This window comes from Pinus tabuliformis, chromosome Q, assembly GCF_031772625.1.
Source record: "Pinus tabuliformis cultivar Carrire ecotype Pingquan chromosome Q, CPIR1, whole genome shotgun sequence".
Taxonomy (NCBI): domain Eukaryota; kingdom Viridiplantae; phylum Streptophyta; class Pinopsida; order Pinales; family Pinaceae; genus Pinus; species Pinus tabuliformis.
The window spans coordinates 1,337,298,415-1,337,322,135 of record NC_142296.1 but is presented as its reverse complement, the minus strand read 5'-3'; positions in this window follow the sequence as shown (position 1 = coordinate 1,337,322,135).

Below are 23,721 nucleotides of genomic sequence, written 5' to 3'. Positions count from 1 at the left end.
TATAGGTACTATATAGTATTATATAACCACCCTAGATCCATCTTAACCCTGGATCTATCAAGCATCAAGAGGGATCAAATCTCTCAAGGTGAAAAATTTTCCTCAAGTTTTGTACTCAAAAGAGAGATTTGCACCTGGAGAGCTTTGATCCCTCTCGACACTTGACAGATCCGGGGTTAAGATGAATATAGGTTGGTAGTCTACACAATCTAAGTGCCCAAGCGGATTTTAAGGAAATATGCATTTAAAAATGCAATTTAAACAATGAAAAATGACATTCTCACATAGAATTGTATGGCCTAAACATTTTGTTGGTATGCTACTCAAAAAGCCAAAATTTTATATAGAGACTATATAAAATTATTAAAAAATTGAATATCTTTACAAAAATATAGTCACATATTTATAAATAGAATATCATGGACTAGTGAGATTCATTAAGGTTTCTAAACTTATAAATTTTTCATCCTTAAGTTTTCCTTGACTCACATACTCATATTGATGCTTTTCTAAAAACTAAGAACATGTGTAATTCCTTTTATGCTTAGCACAAATTATATATATATATATATATATATATATATATATAGTATTTAGAAGAATAACATTTGTTGAGGTACAAGCCTTCATGATTTGCTTTCTAACATAGATTTACACCTCAAGAAATTTGATCCCTCTTTACTCCATAAATCTATGTTTAAGATATATCTAAATTAATATATTTTAAAATTATTTTCTTATCCGTAATAAATATTAAAAACAAAATAAACACACCAAAACTAATTAATTCACATAACAATTTCTAATTCAATTATAAAATTGAAATTATAAAATTATAAGATATAAAAAATATTTATTTTCTTAAAATAATCAAAATAATAAATATTCTATTTTCTTTGAAAATATTTTTAATACGAGTACCAATATTGACTCATTACTAATAACTATATTCCCTGTTTTGGAGAAGAAAGAACCAAAAAAAAGAAAAAGTAGAACACTAGCCTTCCTTGTTGCCTTAACTAAAATACAGATAATGGTTATAGTCCTCTATATTTAATATTTAATATATATATAAAAATGTGAAATACTTCATTTGAACGAGTGACAAAGGATGACTGAAGTCTGATACCCTAGGTCTAAGTAACTTGACCCAATACAAGCAACTAGACATTCATCGACATGTTTTTTCGCTTTCCTACAAGAGATTCGTCATATCCGAGATAGAGGTCCCTAGCCAAAGCTCGACAATCAGAAAATTAAAAACGATGGGTTCTGCCAAACACTCAATTGGAACTATGTAATTGGAACTATGTAAACTGGAAATTATTGCAAAGAACATATTTAAAGATTGATCGAAGCCATACCACAGAAAACATTGTAAACCAAAACCAGAATTGAAGTCATATCACACAAAACGTTGTAAACTAAAAACCAGAACAACAATATTAAAATGAGGTCACAATTTGACTTAAATCAATAATGTGCCTCTCAAAGTGAGGAATGGATTAGGGTTGCTGCATCTGGGCATAAAATTAAACAAGGAATTCAGCTAACGATCTTTAAGGTTTTCACTAACTTTTTCCATTCACAATTATTGTCTTGTTATTTTTTTAAAAATATTTTATAACAAGATACATAAGAGTAATTTCAAACAATTAAATCATATTTCATAATATTCTTAAAATCAACAACCAAATTGTAAATTAAGTTCAAAGAAAAAGCCGCCCCTCGTGAAAGAAAACTAAATAAACTATTTTTTTTCACATTTCAAATGATCCAGCTTTAAAACATGTGAATCTGGGATTGTAAAAGTAACTGAGAAAAAAGCAGGCTCCATGGTTGAAGTTTTGCTCTGCTCCTAATGATGTTTAAGAGTTTTCTTAGTAGTAATTTTGAGCATCACATTGAAATTAATTTTTAACAGTAGGTTTTGGAATATTTAAGAAATTTAAAAGGTACAAATTAATGGTGAAATTCGCATTGTGGTATCATAAGAAAAATGAGGAGGGTAATAAATATTTTACAATGAAAGTGTATATACTAGCATTCTTCATGGTGTATTTATTATACATGCATGAATTGTCGTATCATAAACAAATTGTGGACGGTAACAACTATTCAACAAATTCTGCACGATAAACTTAACAAGAAACGAGAGAAATGTTAAAAGGAAGAGAGTTATTGGATGAAATTTTAGCCAAAGTAAATTAGGAGATCTCTATAGGAGAGATGGTATTTTTCTGATCCAATTCTCCCCATCAAAGAAACTGCTACTTAAAAATGGTGCAACCTCCTCATCACTGAGTTCATGCGACCGCAAGAATCTTTGTTTATTAGTTGTAGCAGGTCCATAACATTTGTATAGACCATAATGCACATTTCTGCACATGGAAATTCTCAGGGATGATAGGTATGAAGATTGAAATTAACTTGTGGCTTATATAAACGACACGTAAAAGTGAAATTATTGAAAAATTGGGATTTTTTGTGGCAACCATCGCTTCACAAATGACCATGTACGTAGCCTAGAAGCACTGGTGGAGCACATACATTTCCATATGCATGGTTGTGTTGGCTATTTTGCAACGCTCACTGTAATGTGCCTTAACCCCCTCCAACCCCTTCCTTGATTTGCTGCTATCAGGTCCTCCTTTTATTTCTTCCCAATATGCTAAGTCTACAATGCCTCCCAGAAATAATGTTTGTCAAGTGTTTTCTATAGTATCGTCAAGTCCCTAATCTCAACAAATTTGATGGGAATGAGAGAAAAGAGACTGTTGAGATAATCTTTGTAAACAATACTTTCCTGAAAATCTAATGAGATTTTTTTGAACAACAAAAAAAACACCAATAATCATTTACTAATATAATTAATACATATAAAACTATAATAACACACCATCATAAATAATAAATTTAATATAAACAAAATATTAATCTTTCACATATTTTTATATATACATATATAAATTATAAACACAAAATCATATTAACTATAATAACAAAAGAAATTTAAAATAGGTATGGTTGGCATTATTTCCATTTATTTTTTAATTGATCTTCACAATAACTTCATGTTATCAGAATCTCTCTTTTTCTATAGTGTATACACATTTAATTTAATTTAATTTATTTTATATAATTACAATTTTATAAAAGATTAATAAATTTTACATAATTAATATTTATATCAATCAAATAAAAGTAAAAAAATAAAAAAATTGGAAGGAAAACCAACCAAATTTATAAAAATCAAATAATTAGAAGGAAAACAAACCAAATTATTGTAGATTTGTTTGTATGGCCTTGACATTGATTTCTCTACATTAAATAAAAAATAAAGAAAGATTATAGAAGTAAAAATTGTTTGTTATTTAAAGGTTTGGAGTGTGCCCTAAAACTTAACTTAAAGCTTGGAATATGCACTAAAATTACTTATACTTGATTAAAATTAATTAAATAATTGAGCTTCACTTAAATATATTATACAAAACTAAAAATAAAATATTAATTAAATAATATATATATATATATATATATATATATATATATATATATATATATATATATATATATATATATATATATATATATATATATTCCTTACACTAATAACAATAATAATCATTTACTAATATATTTACATACACACATAAAAAGATAATAACACACAATCATAAATAATAAATTTAATATAAACAAAATATTAATCTTTCATAATTTTTTATACATAAATTATAAACACAAAATCATATTAACTATAATAACAAAAGAAATTTCAAGTAGTTTTCATATATACATAAACAAATTATAAACAAAAAATTTCAGTGATGGTTGGCATTATTTCTAATTTTTTTATTTTATTTTATTAGTTTATTCTTTCTTTCTTCTTTTTTTTTTTTTTTTCAATGAGATTACATTATGGTCATGTTTAAGAATAACACTCTACTAGTGACTTACATTTAGGAGTGACTTAACAACTTACTTTATCATCCGCGTGGACAATTTAGTTTATTTTAAATAATTAAAACATATAATATAATTTTCCTAATTAAATTTTAATTTTATAAATAATACAATAAATTTTACATGATTAATATTTTTATCAATCAAATAAAGTAATTGGAAGAAAAACAAACCTAAGCAATTAATACAAATTTGTTTGCATGACCTTTGACATTGATATTGAAAAACAACAAGTTTGAAATTTAGTTAAAATATTGTAAAAGTATAAGTTATTTGTAAGTAAGGGCTTGAATTATGCCCTAAAACTACTTCTGTCTAGCTAAGAGCTAGTCTACCACCCAATCCTAGAGGCACATGGAAAGGAGTGATAGTTTGCCCCCTTACTAATCACCAACTATTAATTCCAGGTGGTATGGTTTTCCTTGAATAACAATGACGAGTCAGCTTGCATTTTCAAATAATAGTGACGAGTCAGCCTGCATTTATAGATACTAGTGAGTGATGGCTATCTCCACTCCACCACTGGTTTGAGAACTAAGTTATGATAAGTTTTCCCACTCTTAAAATAAATAAGTTGTTTGTAACTTTTCTTTTCTTGAGAAAAAAACCATAATTTTATTCATATAATATGATTTAAAGTTCAAGTTGTGCATATACAAGTCATGCACGTATTCTTTAACCAAACTGTAAAAAAACAACTATGAAAGCTTGCAAAGAAATAAGTAAGCCAAAACATTTGACAACACAATTAAGCAAAAAAGATACAAACTTCATATACTAATAATTACAATCCAAGGAAGTTGATTGTAACTTACCATGAAATTTGTTCATATTTGATAGGGAAGTGAGTTTCATTTGTCATGATGGTTTTAGTAACTTAGTGTTTTTTATGAGATATATTTACTAGAAATTTTCCCTAAAGGTGCAAAGATACACCGAAGGAATTGAACATGCCTATGATGTTACTGCAAAAATGTTACAACAAAGAAAAGATAACAACCTAAAGGGTGGAGGATGGAGGGGAGGAAATGTGTTCAGGCTTGCAATAGTCTCACACTTGTGCCAATGCCTGTTTGACAGATGTTGCTCGAACCACCTGGCTAAATCATTTTTTTCCAATCATACCACTATGTCAAAATCTTATATACATATTATATCCAAGCTATAACATGCAAGGTAATGAGGAGAAACATTACCATAGGTCCCGGTGGGCACTGGTGCACAAAAAAATTAATTGCACAGAGGAAATGACTAAAGTTAGTGTATGTCTATAATGGTATTAAATAAAGAGCATCTTTCACTCGAGTGACCTTCAGATTCTATGATATTCTGCAATCAACATAAAGAAAGGGGGTTTGTTTTAGAATTTTAGCTATCTTCTTTTAAAAATTTTAAATTAATTTGGAGCCATTTCCTAGAGCCATTAATTCCATTTTTAAATTTAAATTTAAATTTTGTCTAGCAAAGATTTTTTGGAATAACAAATTTATGTGGTGTAGTTTATACAATTTGAGTGTCCAAGTAAAATTTCAAGGCATTGTATTCATTTATGCATTCAAAAATACAATTTTAAAAATGAAAAGTTACACATGATATATGCATATATAGAATCAATATAGATCCATTTTGAAGAGGATTAAATCCCTTGAAGTGCATACTTTTTTTCAAGTTTTGCACTCTAAAAGAGGTCTCATAGGCTATCTTTAGGCTTGTGGACGCTAAACTTTTCTTTATTTCTTTCTCATCTTTCCAGAAGTAATTATGGTAACCTTTGCATAGCTCGTGCAGGTCCCACAATAACGAGTGACCATGTAAGTTAACCATAGTTAAGAAGTCTTTATGACAAGGATGGTCATTCCTAAACAAAAAAATACCCAATAATGTATCAGGTTGAACACAATTTAAGGTGAGACTTTATCATAATTAGTTAGAGAAATTTTGCGTGAGAGTTATGTTAAGAATCCCCAAAGTCGGAATTTTGATACAAACTTGACCAAAACTTTAGCTATTTTTTGTTATATAAAAAAATTGGTTGGGTTATGATCTAACTATAAATTGGTTGAAAAAAATCAAAATTAAGGCAATTCAATTTTTCAATTAAACAATTTATATCATCCTACCTAAAAATATCCCTTAAACACCTAAAGGAAATCTTTAAAAATACATAATTTAATGTAACTCGTATCATATTTATTAATATGCTAGCATCAAGAATAGTGTAAACCTCCATGCCGAAAATGGCTTGTTTTAAAATGGAAATATTTAGTTTAAATGAAAGTGAGTTATTTAATTGATGTGATAATTTTTCCATCACTTGAATGTTAACATTGTTAATAATTTGGTTATTATGCTTTACTTTTATTTAATAATGAGTGAGTAAACATTTTCCCCATTTTTAATTTGAAACAATAAGTAAACACTCCTCACTTTTGATTTGAAGGAGTACCTACTAAGTATATGATATGCATTTATAGTTTGGAAAATTTTCACATTATTGAATTGTTTATTTTACATATATTTTTTTGTATGTGGAATGAATAAATTATAAATCTCACTTTCATAATAACAAAGTATAAATATAAACGACAGAAATTTAATATATCTATATATCTATATATATATATATATATATATATATATATATATATACAACGATTAAGAGTATGTGTTTCTTTGATAAAATGTTATAGGTTCAAATTCAAAAAGGATAATAAAATATATGCCTTTATAAACTTTAGATGAAAACATCTCATATATGAATTTAATACCTAATTTAGCCATAATCCTAAAATAAAATTATCTTTATTATTATTCTTTTTCAAAAAAATAAAAATAAATAAATAACAAAATTAATTTTAATTTAGATATTAAAAATTAATTAAATATAATTATCCCTACTTTATCGCAGAGAGCCTTAATTTGTAAATATGTTTTGTTATAATATCATGGGCCATTACTATGGCTTACCAAATATAACATTTATTTTTAATTAATTAATTTAAGTAAAAGGATAAAAAACAAGACAAATGTCAAAACAACAAAAGACAAATGTCAAATGGAGATAAAAAAGGTAGACAATTCCTAGCCTAACCAATTTCAAAAAGGGACACCTTCAGTGCATTTTTTTAAAATAATGCTAACTAGCAATTGCCCCAAATGTTCAAAAGGAAACGCCGTAAAGAAATAGAACATATAACACTAATTGATACTTCTTTGACAACTGTTGAAAGACATGAAAATATCAACTAAAGACAAGGACCATGCTACAATGAAATATTACTGCAATACTACTTCGTTGAGCCTTACAAATCATGAGGCCTATGTTCAAGTTAAAGACCTTGTTTGATTATGCCAACATGAATGCCTCGTAAATAATGAAAGAAATCATTTGTTTTAGTACAAATTCTCTATATTTCTTCTTGATCACTTTATCCTGCTATAGAGAACCTTAATCAATATAAAGAATTTTTTTAATAGTTTGAAACATGTTTCTACAAAGGACTATAACAATTTTGTAAATAAATTTTGAATTTCCATGTGAATTAAGATCCACCCTTGAATAAAACTGCACATATCTCCTATTTGGAAATTGAATCCAAGAATAGCATCAACTACACCTCTTCTTGAGAAAATTGCGTGTGTTTCTCTTCTAACTGTTGACTCACCTCTATATTATTTCCGTCATGATCCTTAAAACTATTGAAAAGATCACATTTCTCTTTACCACTAATCTCCTTGGTGTCTGCCATGTTCTTGTTTTAATCCAATAAATTCTGTTCAAGAAAATATAACCCATGTCATGTATTTGAAAATAATGTAGAGATCATTTAACAACATTTAAACTATTTTATTGTGAAAATCAAGCAAGTGAGATCCATAAGCACCATAATGAAAATACTACTCCTTTTTTACATCAAAAGACCACACCTCAACTTGGTTTTAAAACAATGGCCCAAAATTTATATAACCTACTTGTCTATTTGACTCGTAAAAACATGAAAGAGTTATTATATGTGTTCCAATCAAATTGGAAAGTGATCTAGTAAATCACAAGTGACAAAATGAAGATGATAAACCATGAAATTGGTTTTCCTTTCGTAATCTATAGTTACAAAGTAAGGACCAAAGAAATGAAAGAGGAAAGTTGAGAATGAAAAAAAATACCAAGGTGTTAAATTTCAAAACAATAGTAGATGAAAGGTAACCTAGACCACACAAAGTTTTTCTCAAATATACAGGCTCATTCCTTTATAATATCAATTATATTAATAATACAACTACAAAGTTTAGAACAATTGGAGACTGAAAACAAAATAGATCCTCAACATTTTATAAATCTAGTGTAAAACAGAATAATTTAATGGAAAGAAATTCTTAGACAAGGAGTTCTAAAGTAATCAGATTGAAAATTGATGCAACAAATTACTAATGACGATACAACGATGCTAAACCATGAAACTGGTTCCACTTTCTTAATCTAGAGAACCCAAGTAAGGTCCAAAGAAATGAAAGAGGAAAGTTGAGAATGAAATTAAAAAGATACTAAGGTGTTAAATTTCAAAACAGTTGTAGATGAAAGAAAATGCAGCCCACATGAAGTTTTTTATCAAATGAACTGGCTCATTCCTTTATAATATCAATTATATTAATAGTACAACTACAAATTTAAGGAAAATTGGAGAGTGAAAACAAAATAGATCCTCAAGCTTTTATAAATTTAGTATAAAATAGAATAATTTAATGGAAATATATTCTCACATAGGGAGTACTAAAGTAACTAGGTGCCCTAAAAATATGCTAAATATATATTAAAAAAGATTAATGTTCATCATTGATAAAACCTTCTTCTTGACTAATAACTATTCATGCAAACCTCGTGCATATATTATGTTATCAAAGGTTGCATGCAGTAGATCAATTCAACTAATTTTTTGGATTTTATCTTTAGCATAGAGAATGTTTGAGATGCTTATGTGGCACTAATTTCATGGAAACAAGCATACAAAATGGTTGTCAATTTGTAACCCCTCTCCTTAATGGTTATTTTTCTATAGGTTTCCATGTTAGAAGATCCACATAAGCATCTGACTAGTGTCAAAAATATAAGAGATCAACTTATTACTAGATGTGAAAAGATAGAGAACATGGATCTTGTCTTTATAGCCATTAATTTTTCTTGATATTTTTAAGTGTTTGTAGTAAGTCTCAACTTATCAACATGAGCTATGTCCTTCACATTTAATAAGTTAAGAAGATTGCTCTTACCCGATGAACAAAAAAGTAAGCTATATGATGAAGAAGAGAGTTGTGAACATGTCTTTGTGTTAAAGCATAAGGCAAAGGAATGCAAAGTTTTCACCACCAAAGCGATAAGAGATGAAGCCAAAGAGATATGAGATGAAGCCAAAGAGATCACAAATTTAAAACATAAAGGAGAGGTGATTTCAACCCAAGTATCAAATAAAAGTGCTATTATTATGGAAAACCTGGTAATTATGAGAAGGATTATAGAAATGAAGTACAATTTTTCACATGCAAAGTGTAAAGGACATTCAAGTAATTTGTATCAAAAGAAGCCTAGTCAAAATTGTGATAGTGAAGATAAGAGAGATGTTATACTCTTTATTACGTCACTATTGAGCACAAATATGCTTAAGGAGATATTAAATAGACCACATGACACGAAAAAGTGAGTGCCTAATTGAATGATAATAAAAGTCACCAAGAGATAATTGCTTCAAGACATGAGATGGTACACATGGTCAAAGACTAAGGAACAAACTCACTGAAAGTGCCTAATGAAGGTGTTAAAGATGCGGAGTATGTACGTATTGGGCCTAAAGAAGAAACTATAGAAGAAAAATACTAAAGCATCATTCCAAGATTATATCTGATGGAAAGGGTTTCAAGAGGGATAGATACAAGTGGTTGAAAAATTTGTTGAAGGAGATATTGATAGCTATAGAGTATTAGCAATAGGAAAAGAAGAATTGGTGGCTGAAAACAACTCTAAAAATAAACTATGGAATCAAACGGTATGTATATCTTCAGTCTAGGATCTGAAACACTTAAATAAATTTAATATGGTTCATGTTTTTCCTCCAATTTAGCATGAGTTATTGTGAATTTCACATTTTAAACAACAAACATAGGGATAAATGTGACAAAAGCGATTGGATGAAGAAAAAACATGCATGTTTAGTTATTGGCAAGTCCAAATTATTTTATGAAATCCATTGATGCCCTTTAAAGAAAAAAATGGTTGTGCTTTGTCAAGTACAAGTCATTAGCTCTTATAATATTGAAGAAATACAAAGAAATGGTTAAAACTCAAAAAGAAATTTGATAAGAAAATTAAGGTTCTCAGAAATTAGAGTTTGAAAAAATAAACTCTAATTAATTCTCCAAGTATTGCAACACTCAAGGTATTTGCGCAATGTAACTGTATGGTATAAAGGAAAAGAGGACCATTGTTGAGATGGAAAAGATCATTGTTAAGGCAGTAAACTCTCAAATAGCTTTTGGGGTGAAGCAGTCTATACTAATACTATATACAACAGTGTAATAATTGAATAGAAGCCACAATAAGGTTGTAAGAAACATCTCACCTATAAATGCATAAGTGATGGGAAATCATCAACATTGTAATCATTGAATAGAAGCCACACTAAGGTTGTAAGAAACATCTCACCTACAAATGCATAAGTGATAGGAAATCATAAGTGATCTGAAAATGGAATGTACTTGTTTAAGGGTGCAAGGTATCCATTTCCCATATTTGCAAATGTGAGCTATACACTCCAAGTGACCTCTGAAAATGTGAAAACTTCTTATTTCTTATACAGAGATAGACTGTAGGGGGATTCACCGGACTTGTCACCTCTAAAGAGAGGATGAGTTCCAGAGGCTACCTGGCCCTCTACAGGCTCTCCCTAAAGAAATAATGAAGTAAACACTTAGAAGTATTTGACATACACATACTTGAAGTTTGATGTCTTGCGGAATAAGACAGATAACTTTCTGCAGCTGAATAGGTGATTATGTGTGTATGCAAGTTATGTATATTTGCTGTTTAACACTTTATATCAGTTTTGTTTAGCATATCATCTTCAGCAACTAAAGACATCAAAATGATAAAGTAGTTCACCCTTCTGGGCTACATCTGCTGGACCAAGCCTCTCAAACTAGGCTTGTCCTCTTGTATTAAAAATGCTAAAAAGGCTAATACAAGAATATGAGTGTCCTGAAAGACAGATATGAATGTAAATACAGAATCAGAAGATAGGAATTAGCTAAACATGCTCTTTCCCAAACACTAAACAGTGAAAATGTACCTTATACAGTACTTTCCCCAATTGGCCCTTTAAACTTGCATGGAGAATTTTGAGGTGAAGATGACCTAAATTAGTTCTGAAACCTCTGCCATTAGACTCAGAAGGTCGAAAATAGCAGACATAGGCTTTTGAATCACCAAAAATGGATGAACATAGCCCCCAAACAGCTCAAGCACGGAAATGGCCCTAGTGGCCCTGAAAGATTCCCTGAAGCTAAATAGTGAGAAGAATGCCTCAACAGGAAAAACGAGCTGTAGAGATGGATTTAGAATGCTGAAAACCTTCAGGAATGACCTTCGTTCCACATTCACTGGCTGCACAATTCCCAATGCAGCTCCCAAACTGATTTGGCCCTGGTGGCTCCTGGAACTTCCACGAAGCTAAAACACCTACAAACGACCTCAAATGGCTATGAAACCTATGCCAATGGCTTCATAAGGTTGAAGATACCCAAAAAAAAAAAAAAAAATCGTCCAAAACCGCATTTCCTAGCCAAAGTTATGGCCATTTACTCCCAACTGCCAGCTGGTCCTAAAAAGACTCCAGCTAACTTTAGTTAGAGTCCAGATAACTTTAGTTGGAGCTAGTTAGGCCCGCCAAATATGGCAGGTCCACCCAAATTTGGTGCTCCGCCAATATTTCCGCCAGTCTAACTACTTGTGATTAATGGGAATGTGACCAAAAATTCCAGGTTGGCTGTTTGCATGGGATTCTGCGTCGGCGGTTAAGGGTTTAGGCCCACGATTTTGGGCACGTAGTCATATGTATGGGGGCTTGGCCCTTGGGGTTGGTCCCGTTCGGGCCTTGCCCAAATGAAGTTTAAACTTCATATTAAATGTCTGCCACCCATCATTCAAGATCTGTTGTTGTGGCCTAATGGTAAGGCGTTTGGTTGGTGCCTAACAGGTCACAGGTTCAATCCGCCGAAATGGCAAACAAATTTTTGAAATATGCCATGTTGCTGACGTCACCTTGGGCCAGGTAGTGGCCTCCGGGCCTGCCACGTGGTAGCCTGCCATTCGCTGCCCAAAAGAAATATTCCCTGGAATATTCCAAGGAATATTCTGTGGAATATATATATATATATATTTTATTTTTTTTTGAAAAAATTCAAAAATTAAGAGTCATTGGGCGATTTTGTTTTTGGCATAACTTTCTCATATGGCGACCGTTTTTCGAACTGTTCACGGCGTCGAAATCAAGAAGACGAGCTCTAGTCGGTTGTTTAGGTTCAAACTAGTTTTGAGAACTTTCATTTTTGACCATTTTACGACACTTGGTCGTGAGCTCCTGATCACACCTCCCAAATGAGAAGGCTTTTGGTCCCCAAAAGCTTATTGAATCTCTGAATTGAACTATACAGCACTTGAGGAATAGAAATATCCTATTCCGGTCAGCCAAAAGAGCATACTGATGCCAACATGTCCTGCCTTATCAACTGTCACGATGCCCATCCATGGCACCTTCACTCCAAAAGAAGAGCTACCTCCCAAATGAGAAGGCTTTTACAAAGATGAAACACTTCATCATTTCTCCTCTTTACAATCTTGGAGATCAAATTAACTTTTTCCAAGTCAATATTACATTACATGCATGGTTAAAAACAAAGTAATCAACCCTTCAAGTTAATCACACATACATGTTTAAAATACAAGGAAATCATCATGATCCCTGTGCTCATGCATATCATTCTCATGCATGCAGTTTATCCTTCAGTTTTTTCTTAAGTACAATCATAAGTACAAGATCCTCGATCACATGTACATGTACTTTCAAAGCTGAAATGAATATAACTTTCGCTGCGATAGAGTGAGTCTCATACTCAGCTTTTCCATCCTGCAACTTGCATTCCCTTAACAAAGAAATGCATTCAATCAAAAGACATGCAACTTTAATTGTATAAGAATTCTAACCATTTCTTACCAATCCATTTCAAAGGCACTTCCTTTAACTGCACATCGATATAACCATGTGTATCATCCTGACACATTTCAATGATGGAAACTTCCTTCCCATTCTTGCCATACTCTTTCTCCAATTTCTTCAACTTTCGTGGAAGCATTGTTGGATTCAGAGTCCAACACCTTTCAGCAGTATGTCCATGCTTATGGCAATAAGTGCAACACATGTTCATCTTCTTGACAACATGATTTGCATTGTTCAATGGAACTTTGGCTTCTTGCCTCCTTTCCTTCAAAAGTTTCCAGTATGTTGCCATTCTTTTCCAACATCTAGAAACACTATGGTTAACCAAACCACAAAAAGAACATGCAATTCTTTTCTAATGCTTGTGTGGAAATTTTCCATGCTTTACATGATCAAAGGAAGTGTGATGGAAATCATATTTATACCTTTCTCTTTCACCTTCATTACCTTCATGAGGAGGTGAATCAAATAAAGAAGAAGCTCCTTTTGGAACACCATCAATCCCTTCAATGGTTTTAGAGCTTTCACAATTCTCTTGTTCAAGTGCATGCTTATGCACACCTTCTTCCTGCAAAGCATGTTTCAAACTATTGCATTCCTCAAGGATACAACCTTTACAACCTTGAGATAAAGAACCTAAAATGAAACTCCTTCTAGGAACTGTTTCAATTGCCTTCATGGCTACTTTGGAACTTTCTCCATAAGATTGTCCATATCCAAGACCCAAATTCTTAGGCCTTACCTCAACCATTATTGGCTCAACTATACCCTGTGCATGTTTGCCCAATCCTTTTCCTTCATATCCCATTTTGGACATCAACTTGGACCCTATGCCTCTGGTATGTTTCTCAAAAGAACCAACATAAACATTCTTATAATAATTTGAAGACAAACTAGAATTGTTTACCTCTTCTTCAAGCTGATACTTGGCTAAGGCTTCTTTAGCAACAAGGAGTTGTGTCTCCAACTCATGCATCCTTTCCAGATTCATGTTTGCAATATGAAGTTGGCCTTCCATTTCCTGCAACTGGTCAGAAAGCAACTGCTTCTCTTCCCTCATGGAATTCAACTGCTCTTGAAGTCTAGAGCTCTTTCTTTCATCCTCATACATTTCTCTCACCATATTCATCATGATGAAAAATTCTTGCTTCAAGCCTTCATCAAAGAATCTTGTGAAGGAGGATGATTTTGAGAACTCACTTATGGAAGTTGTCATTATAAAAATGAACAAAATAGCTTCAGCAAACTCAAACAACGAGTAGTTTGCAGAATAATAAAGCAGTCAATCTTCAACACTGCTTAAGACACCTTTCAAGCTACACAATCAAGCTAGTGATGTTAGTCAAGCAAACCTAGTGCTCTGATACCATCTGATCTGAAAATGGAATGTATTTGTTTAAGGGTGCAAGGTATCCATTTCCCATAATTGCAAACGTGAGCTATACACTCCAAGTGACCTCTGAAAATGTGAAAACTTCTTATTTCTTATACAGAGATAGACTGTAGGGGCATTCACTGAACATGTCACCTCTAAAGAGAGGATGAGTTCCAGAGGCTACCTGGCCCTCTACAGGCTTTGCCTAAAGAAATAATGAAGTAAACACTTAGAAGTATTTGACATACACATACTTGAAGTTTGATGTCTTGCGGAATAAGACAGATAGCTTTTTGCAGCTGAATAGGTGATTATGTGTGTATGCAAGTTATGTATATTTGCTGTTTAACACTTTATATCAGTTTTGTTTAGCATATCATCTTCAGCAACTAAAGACATCAAAATGATAAAGCAGTTCACCCCTTCTGGGCTACATCTTCTGGACCAAGCCTCTCAAATTAGGCTTGTCCTCTTGTATTAAAAATGCTACAAAGGCTAATACAAGAATATGAGTGTCTCGAAAGACAGATCTGAATGTAAATACAGAATCAGAAGATAGGAATTAGCTAAACATGCTCTTTCCCAAACACTAAACAATGAAAATGTACCTTATACAGTACTTTCCCCAATTGGCCCTGGTGGCCCTTTAAACTTGCATGGAGAATTTCGAGGTGAAGATGACCTCAATTGGTTCTGAAACCTCTGCCATTAGACTCAGAAGGTCGAAAATAGCAGACATAGGCTTTTGAATCACCATGGATGAACATAGCCCCCAAATAGCTCAAGAACGGAAATGGCCCTAGTGGCCCTGAAAGCTTCCCTGAAGCTAAACAGTGAGAAGAATGCCTCAACAGGAAAAATGAGCTGTAGAAATGGATTCAGAATGCTGAAAACCTTCAGGAATGACCTTCGTTCCACATTCACTGGCTGCACAATTCCCAATGCAGCTCCCAAACTGATTTGGCCCTCGTGGCTCCTGGAACTTCAACGAAGCTAAAACACCTGCAAACGACCTCATATGGCTGTGAAACTTGTGCCAATGGCTACAGAAGGTCGAATATACCCAAAATAAAAAAGAAAAAATCGTCCAAAACCACCTTTCCTAGCCAAAATTATGGCCATTTACTCCCAACTGCCAGTTGGTCCTAAAAAGACTCCAGCTAACTTTAGTTAGAGTCTAGATAAATTTAGTTGGAGCCAGTTAGGCCCGCCAAATATGGCGGGTCCGACCAAATTTGGCGCTCCGCCAATATTCCCGCCAATCTAACTGCTTGTGATTAATGGGCATGTGACCAAAAATTCCGGGTTGGCTGTTTGCATGGGATTCCGCACTGGCGGTTAAGGGTTTAGGCCCACGGTTTTGGGCGCGTAGTCATATGTATGGGGGGTTGGCCCTTGGGGCTGGCCCCGTTCGGGCCCCGCCCAAATGAAGTTTAAACTTCATATTAAATGTCTGCCGCCCATCATTCAAGATCTGCTGTTGTGGCCTAACGGTAAGGCGTTTGGTTGGTGCCTAACAGGTCACAGGTTCAATCCGCCGAAATGGCAAACAAATTTTTGAAATACGCCATGCTGCTGACGTCACCTTGGGCCACGTGGTGGCCTCCGGGCCTGCCACGTGGCAGCCTGCCATTCGCTGCCCAAAAGGAATATTCCCTGGAATATTTCAAGGAATTTTCCTTGGAATATTCCTTGGAATATTCCCTAAAATATTCCAAAGAATATTCCCTGAAATATTCCAAGGAATATTCTGTGGAATATATATATATATATATATTTTAATTTTTTTTGAAAAAATTCAAAAATTAAGAGTCATTGGGCGATTTTGTTTTTGGCATAACTTTCTCATACGGTGACCGTTTTTCGAACCGTTCATGGCGTTAGAATCAGGAAGACGAGCTCTATCCGATCATTCAAGTTTAAACTAGTTCTGAGCACTTTCATTTTTGACCATTTTACGACACTTGGTCCTAAGCTCCTGATCAATAAGTAAATTGCTAAGCTTCATGTAGTTATGGAAACACATGATATCTGGTACAAATATGGCAATTTTCTAGAACATGAGAATTATTTACATCATTCTCAGAATTTTTACATATCACTATCAAAGTCACTGAGGAATAACTTTGTAGAGCTCAGTTATAACTAAAGCCTGAAATAATATTGAAAATAGGAATAAATATCGGCAAATCAAATTAAATAAAAAAGAGGATTTTTTATTCCAAGATATACCGAGTTCATAGACAATAAAATAAACAAAAAAATCTAAAATTATTAGTATTAGATTGGAAAAAACAATGAGTGCAGACTATCCTTGAGAGTGCTTCGAATCAAGCTGCAAAATCACAGTGTTGAATTATGGTCTTGTGATAACTTTAATGGGGAGAAAATTCATAACCCATTTTTTAAAACATTATAACACCCATCATTAATGGTATATATTTATTTTTGGTGAAAAGAACAAAGTTATTAGTAAGAAATAATGGCACCCTTTTTCAATAAATTTCTCCAAAATGCTTTACAATTTTTTGATTTCTATGATTCCTTAATCTCTACTAGATATATATCATAGCAAAGCATAGAGTAACAATCACCATTCATTATAAATATTTCCAATTGGATGATCATATTTTGAGACAAGAGTTTTATTTAATGACTGGTAGGTTGTATCTAACACATTATCCATAATAATTCATCAAAATCACATTTTTCAATAGGAACTAATTATTTAAATAGACTCCAGACGTTTTGTAGATTCAAGACAATAAACTTCCCAAAATTGTATGTTTGCATGATTGATCAGTAAAATTAAAACCAAACCACATGCATGAACAAATTCCATAAGAAAATATTAGAAAAGGTGACATGTAAATTTAGGGATTTTCATCTAAAGCCTAAGAAATATCGTTATTTCTGGTGATATGGCATGGCATGAATTCACATTCAAACAAAACCAAACCAAACCAAAAATTCGATTGCGCTCAGCATAGGAGCCAACACATGGAATTCCTACTAGCTATTCGAGACCTTTCGTTTAGTGTGCAACAAAAATCCGTAGAAAACCTCATGATATCATGTACATTATGCACAGAGAGGATAATATATAGTCAAAATTTGTTAGAAAATTTGTTCCAATTTCATGGGTAGGGCTCCTAATATGGGCCATTCAAGAGAGCTGCTTCATCCAATCTACAAATCCATTATCATTTAATTACTCGAAGGCATTTTGTTGTGTTTCTTCTTGCCAACTACTCTATGATAAGTACTCCCTAGGGTGAGTGTAGGTGTCAAACATGTTGGCAATGAAGTTGTTGTGCAAAAAGTTGTCGACAATGTCCTTTTTCACAAACTATTGGGAAATTAGTTTAGGAGTTATAAGCCTTTCATGTCCCAAATCTTCGAGCAAATGATTAGAGTCAGAGTAACCACTTAGGTCATCATACAATTCATTGAGAAGATTGTCTATGTTAGAGTCACTATTTAGGCACTCGCCAATGTTAGTGCTATTTCCCTCAACCCTAGACTTAGTTTCAAACATGGAGAATCCACTATCATGATTCTTGTTGGAATTTTTATTGTCTTGAGAATAGAGCACAAGGTTCACAGGCGAGGAAAAGTACTCATGGTTCTCAAACTAGGAAGACAGAGATGACTCAAGAGAGAGAGGGAGAGAGAGAGATGGAGTTGGAGGGGGAGAGAGAGGGAGGGAAGAAGAAATACATACAAGGAGAAAGGTGGAGAAAGAGAGTGAGTGACAAGGGAGAGATTGAGAGAGAGTGAGGGAGAGATGGGAGGGAAGAGAGAGAGAAGGAAAGAGAGAGGGAGAGAAGGGGAAGCGAGAGAGAGAGGGAGAGGAAGAGGGAGGGAGAGAAGGGGAAGCGAGAGAGTGTGGGAGAGGAAGAGGGAGGGAGAGAGAGATAGATAGATATGGAGAGAGTGTGTGTATTTTTGAGGGGTGAGATAGACAAAGGGAATAGAAAAGAGACACATATATACAAATATAGATACTATATAGTATTATATAATCACCCTAGATCCATCTTAACCCCGGATCTATCAAGCATCGAGAGGGATCAAATCTCTCGAGGTGCAAACTTTTTCTCAAGTTTTGTACTCAAAAGAGGGATTTACACCTGGAGAGCTTTGATCCCTCTCAACACTTGATAGATTCGGGGTTAAGATGAATATAGGCTGGTAGTCTACACAATCTAAGTGCCCAAGGGGATTTCAAGGAACTATGCATTTAAAAATGCAATTTAAACAATGAAAATTTACATTCTCACATAGAATTGTATGGGCTAAATATTTTGCTGGTATGTTGCTCAAAATAACCAAAATTTTATATAGAGACTATATAAAATTATTAAAAAATTGAATATCTTTAAAAAAATATAGTCACATATTTATAAATAGCATATCATGGACTAGTGAGATTCGTTAAGGTTTGTGAACTTATAAATTTTCATCCTTAAGTTTTCCATGACTCACATACTCATATTGGTGCTTTTCTAAAAACTAAGAACATGTGTAATTCCTTTTATGCTTAACACAAACTATATATATATATATATATATGTAAGAATAAAATTTCTTGAGGTACAAACCTTCAAGATTTGCTTTCTAACATAGATTTGCACCTCAAGAAATTTGATCCCTCTTTACTCCTTCATAGATCTATGTTTAATATAGATCTAAATTGATATATTTTAAAATTCTTTTCTTATCTGTGATAAATAATGAAAACAAAATAGACACAACAAAACTAATTAATTCAGATAACAATTTCTAATTCAATTAATAAAATTCAAATTATTAAATCATAAGATATAAAAAAATATTTGTTTTCTTAAAATAATCAAAATAATAAATATTCTATTTTATTTGAAAATATTTTTAATACGAGTACCAATATTGACTCAGTACTAATAACTATATTCCCTGTTTTGGAGAAGAAAGAACCCAAAAGAAGAAGAAGAAGACTGGGCTTCCTTGGTGCCCTAACTACATACAGATAATGATTATAGTCCTCCATATTTGATATTTAATATATATATATATATAAAGGTGAAATACTTCATTTGAACTAGTGACAAAGGACGAACGATGCCCTAGGTCTATGTAACTTGACCCAATAAAAGCAACTAGACATTCATCGATATTTTTTTGCTTTCCTGCAAGAGATTCATCATATCCGAGATAGAGGTCCCTAGGCAAAGCTTGACAATCAGAAAATTAAAAACGATGGGTTTTGCCAAACACTCAATTGGAACTATGTAAATTGGAAATCATTGCAAAGAACATATTTAAAGATTGGTCGAAGCCATACCACACAAAACATTGTAAACCAAAACAAGAATTGAAGTCATATCACACAAAACGTTGTAAACCAAAAACCAGAACAACAATATTAAAATGAGGTCACAATTTGACTTAAGTCAATAATGGGCCTCTCAAAGTGAGGGATGGATTAGGGTTGCTGCATCTGGGCTTAAAATTAAACAGGGAATTAAACAGGGAATTCAGTTAATGATCTTTCAAGTTTTCACTAACTTTTTCCATTTACAATTATTGTCTTGTTATTTGTTTTTAAATATTTTATAACCAGATAAATAAGAGTAAGTTCAAACATTTAAATCATATTTCATAATATTCTTAAAATCAACAACCAAATGGTAAATTAAGTTCAAAGAAAAAACCACCACTCACGAAAAAAACCTAAATAAACTATTTTTTTTTCATATTTCAAATGATCCAGCTTTAAAACATGCGAAACTGGGATTGTAAATGTAATTGAGACAAAAGAAGGCTCCATGGTTGATGTTTCTCTCTACTCCCAATACTGTTTGAGAGTTTTCTCAATAGTGATTTCAAGGATCGCATTGAAATTAATTTTTAACAGTAGGTTTTGGAATATTTAAGAAATTTAAAAGGTATAAATTAATGGTGAAATTTACATTGTGGTATCATAAGAAAAATGAGGAGGGTCATAAATATTGAACAATGAAAGTGTATATACTAGCATTCTTCATGGTGTATTTATACATGCATGAATTGTTGTGTCATAAAAAATGGTGGACGGTAACAACTATTCAATAAATTCCACGATAAACTTGACAAGAAATGAGAGAAATGTTAAAAGGAAGGGAGTTACTGGATGACATTTTTTCCAAAGTAAATTAGGAGATCTCTAGAGGCGAGATGGTATCTTTCTGATCCAATTCTCCCCATCAAAGAAACTGCTACTTAAAAATGGTGCAACCTCCTCATCACTGAGTTCACGCGACCGCAAGAATCTTCGTTTGTCAGTTGCAGCAGGTCCAGAACATTTGTACAGACCATAATGCACATTTCTGCACATAAACATGGAAGATCGATTATGTTGTCAGAATGGGATGTTGGCAGTGACCACTTCATTTGAGAGACCCAAACCAAAAGCCAACTGTTCCAGAAGGGTTGCACGACTGACTTGGCAGCAACGTAATGGTAAGGAAGTATGGCAATTATGTTGTAGAATACAATGACTTAAGAGTTTAATCTAATATTTTATCCAAGGCTGCAGAGTTGTACATAGTGGCAGTTTTCTAGAGTTGTTTAATTAATGTGATAATTTTTCTATCACTTAAATGTTAACATTCTTAATAATTTTGTTATTATGCTTTACTTTTTTTAATAATGGGTGAGTAAACATTTTCCCATTTTTAATTTGAAATAATAAGTAAACACTCCTCACTCTTGATTTGAAGGAGTACCTACTAAGTATATGATATGCATTTATAGTTTGTGAATTTTTCACATTATTGAATTGTTTATTTTAAATATATTTGTTTTGTATGTGGAATGAAGAAATTATAAATCTCAATTTTATATTAACAAAGTATAAATATAAATGATATTATCTATAAAAGATTAAGAGTATGTTTTCTATGGTAAAATGTTATAGGTTCAAATTCAAAGAGAATTGAAATACATATACCTTTATAAAATTTAAAAGAAAAAATCTCATATATTAATTTAATATCTAATTAACCATAATCTTAAAATTAAATTATCATTATTATTATTATTCTTTTTCAAAAACATTAAAAATAAATAAATAACAAGCTTAATTTTAATCTAGATATTAAAAAAGGCTTTGTTATAATATCATGGGCCATTACTATGGCTTATCAATACTACATGCCCAAAAAACCATAACTCATTTCATATGACACTTGTTCACATATCATTTTGTTTAATTAATTAATTTAATTAAAAAGATAAAAAAGACAAAACATGTCAAAACAATGGACAATGTCAAATGGAGATAAAAAAGACAAAACATATGTCAAAATGATGGACAATGTCAAATGGAGATGAAAAATGTAGACAATGCATAGCCTAACCAATTTCAAAAAGAGACACCTTAGGTGTAATTAATTAATAATATAATTAGTGTTTTTTATGAGATATATTTATTAATAATATAGTTAGTGTTTTTTTTATAAGATATATTTATTAGTTAATAATATCATTAATAGTAAGGGGCACTAGGAGGGGAGGGGTATATTAATAAATCCTAAAGGAAATATCGTGGATAATTTTTCATGGGGCCTTGGCCAAAAATCCAATAATCAAGCATAAATGTATGGTCTCTTTCTTTGGGTAACTCTAGCCCAAAATCATGGCATAGAGACATTATCATTCTTGGAGACTCTTTCCTAACTATCCAATGCTTCCAATCTAATACTCCTCACAAATATATATATATATATATATATATATATATATATATATATATATATATATAGCATGGAGTGGTGCTTTTTACAACCCACTATGATATAGATGTGTAATTCTTTCTGCACTCAATCTCAAGTTGACAAGTATCTTTTTTAAAATAAACATAATAAAATATACTATAAATATGATTTTTTTAATTAATAAATTTAATTAAAAAGACAAAAAAGCAAAACTACCTTTGATTTGTGTATATTACTAAGAATATTATAAAATATTTTATGGAGGTTAAATCCCTGACATCTACTTAATTATTAATTATTGATATTAATAGAAATAAAATTTTGTGCGGGTTGATAATAGTAAAATATTTCAATGTTAAAAAAAGTAATTGAAAATTAAAAAAAATTAATTACTTGTTGAATTGAGGCTTCTGTGATCCATATCGTTTAAGAGAGAATTTTTAGAGAATTTTTTTCGGCATAATTGATCTGACACTTATAGATCAAGAGTTAAGATAGATCTAGACTCACTTTAAAATTAATTATAATTATTAATTATTAATTTTATATTTTGTTTTATGTAATTTAACCAAGTCAAAATGTTTTATTGATAATTATCATTATTAATTACGCCCTAATGAGTTCCCTCTAAGAAGAACTCTCCTCCTATGCTAGTGCTATCTTGGGCCATTAATTTTTGTGTGAGACTATTGAAATAATGTCTACCATAAAATTGAAAGCAAATATTAGTTAATTAATTACCATTCATAACGATATTTTCTACCACCATTTCTCATTTTACGGCAAACCAAGCATAAACTTGAATACCAAGATTCATCCACAAGAATCTTTTGTTTTGGGCTGCAACTTTGTAACAATTACGCTATGCTTAGTTTATAACCAATCTACACATCCACACGAATCTTTGAGCTGCAACTTTGTAACAATTACGCTATGCTTAGTTTATAACCAATCTACACACCAATTCTGTCACTGTAAGTTCATTTTTTCTCTTTCTCCTTGTTGGGTTGGAAAGTTATATCTTAAATTAACAAGTGGTAATCACTAGCCTGCACATTGTTCCAACAAAATTGTCATTAAAGGTGGTTCTTTAGCACAAGGGATAGGTGATGAAAAAGGAGTTCAAGAAAATGATAAATGTGAAAATGGCAGACAATTTTCAATAAACTGATGAATATCAGAGTTTCATAGAAAGCTACTCAAAAGACAACATGAGTATTTCACATTCATCATCAGTGGACGGTATAGATGATTTAGATATTGATCGCATTTCAAAAATAGATGGCCATCTAGACCAAAGCTGTAAGTTCCCTTCACCTTTTTCACTTTGTTGCGTTGGCAATTTATCTCCTGTAAAATATTGTTTTAAATTAACAATTGA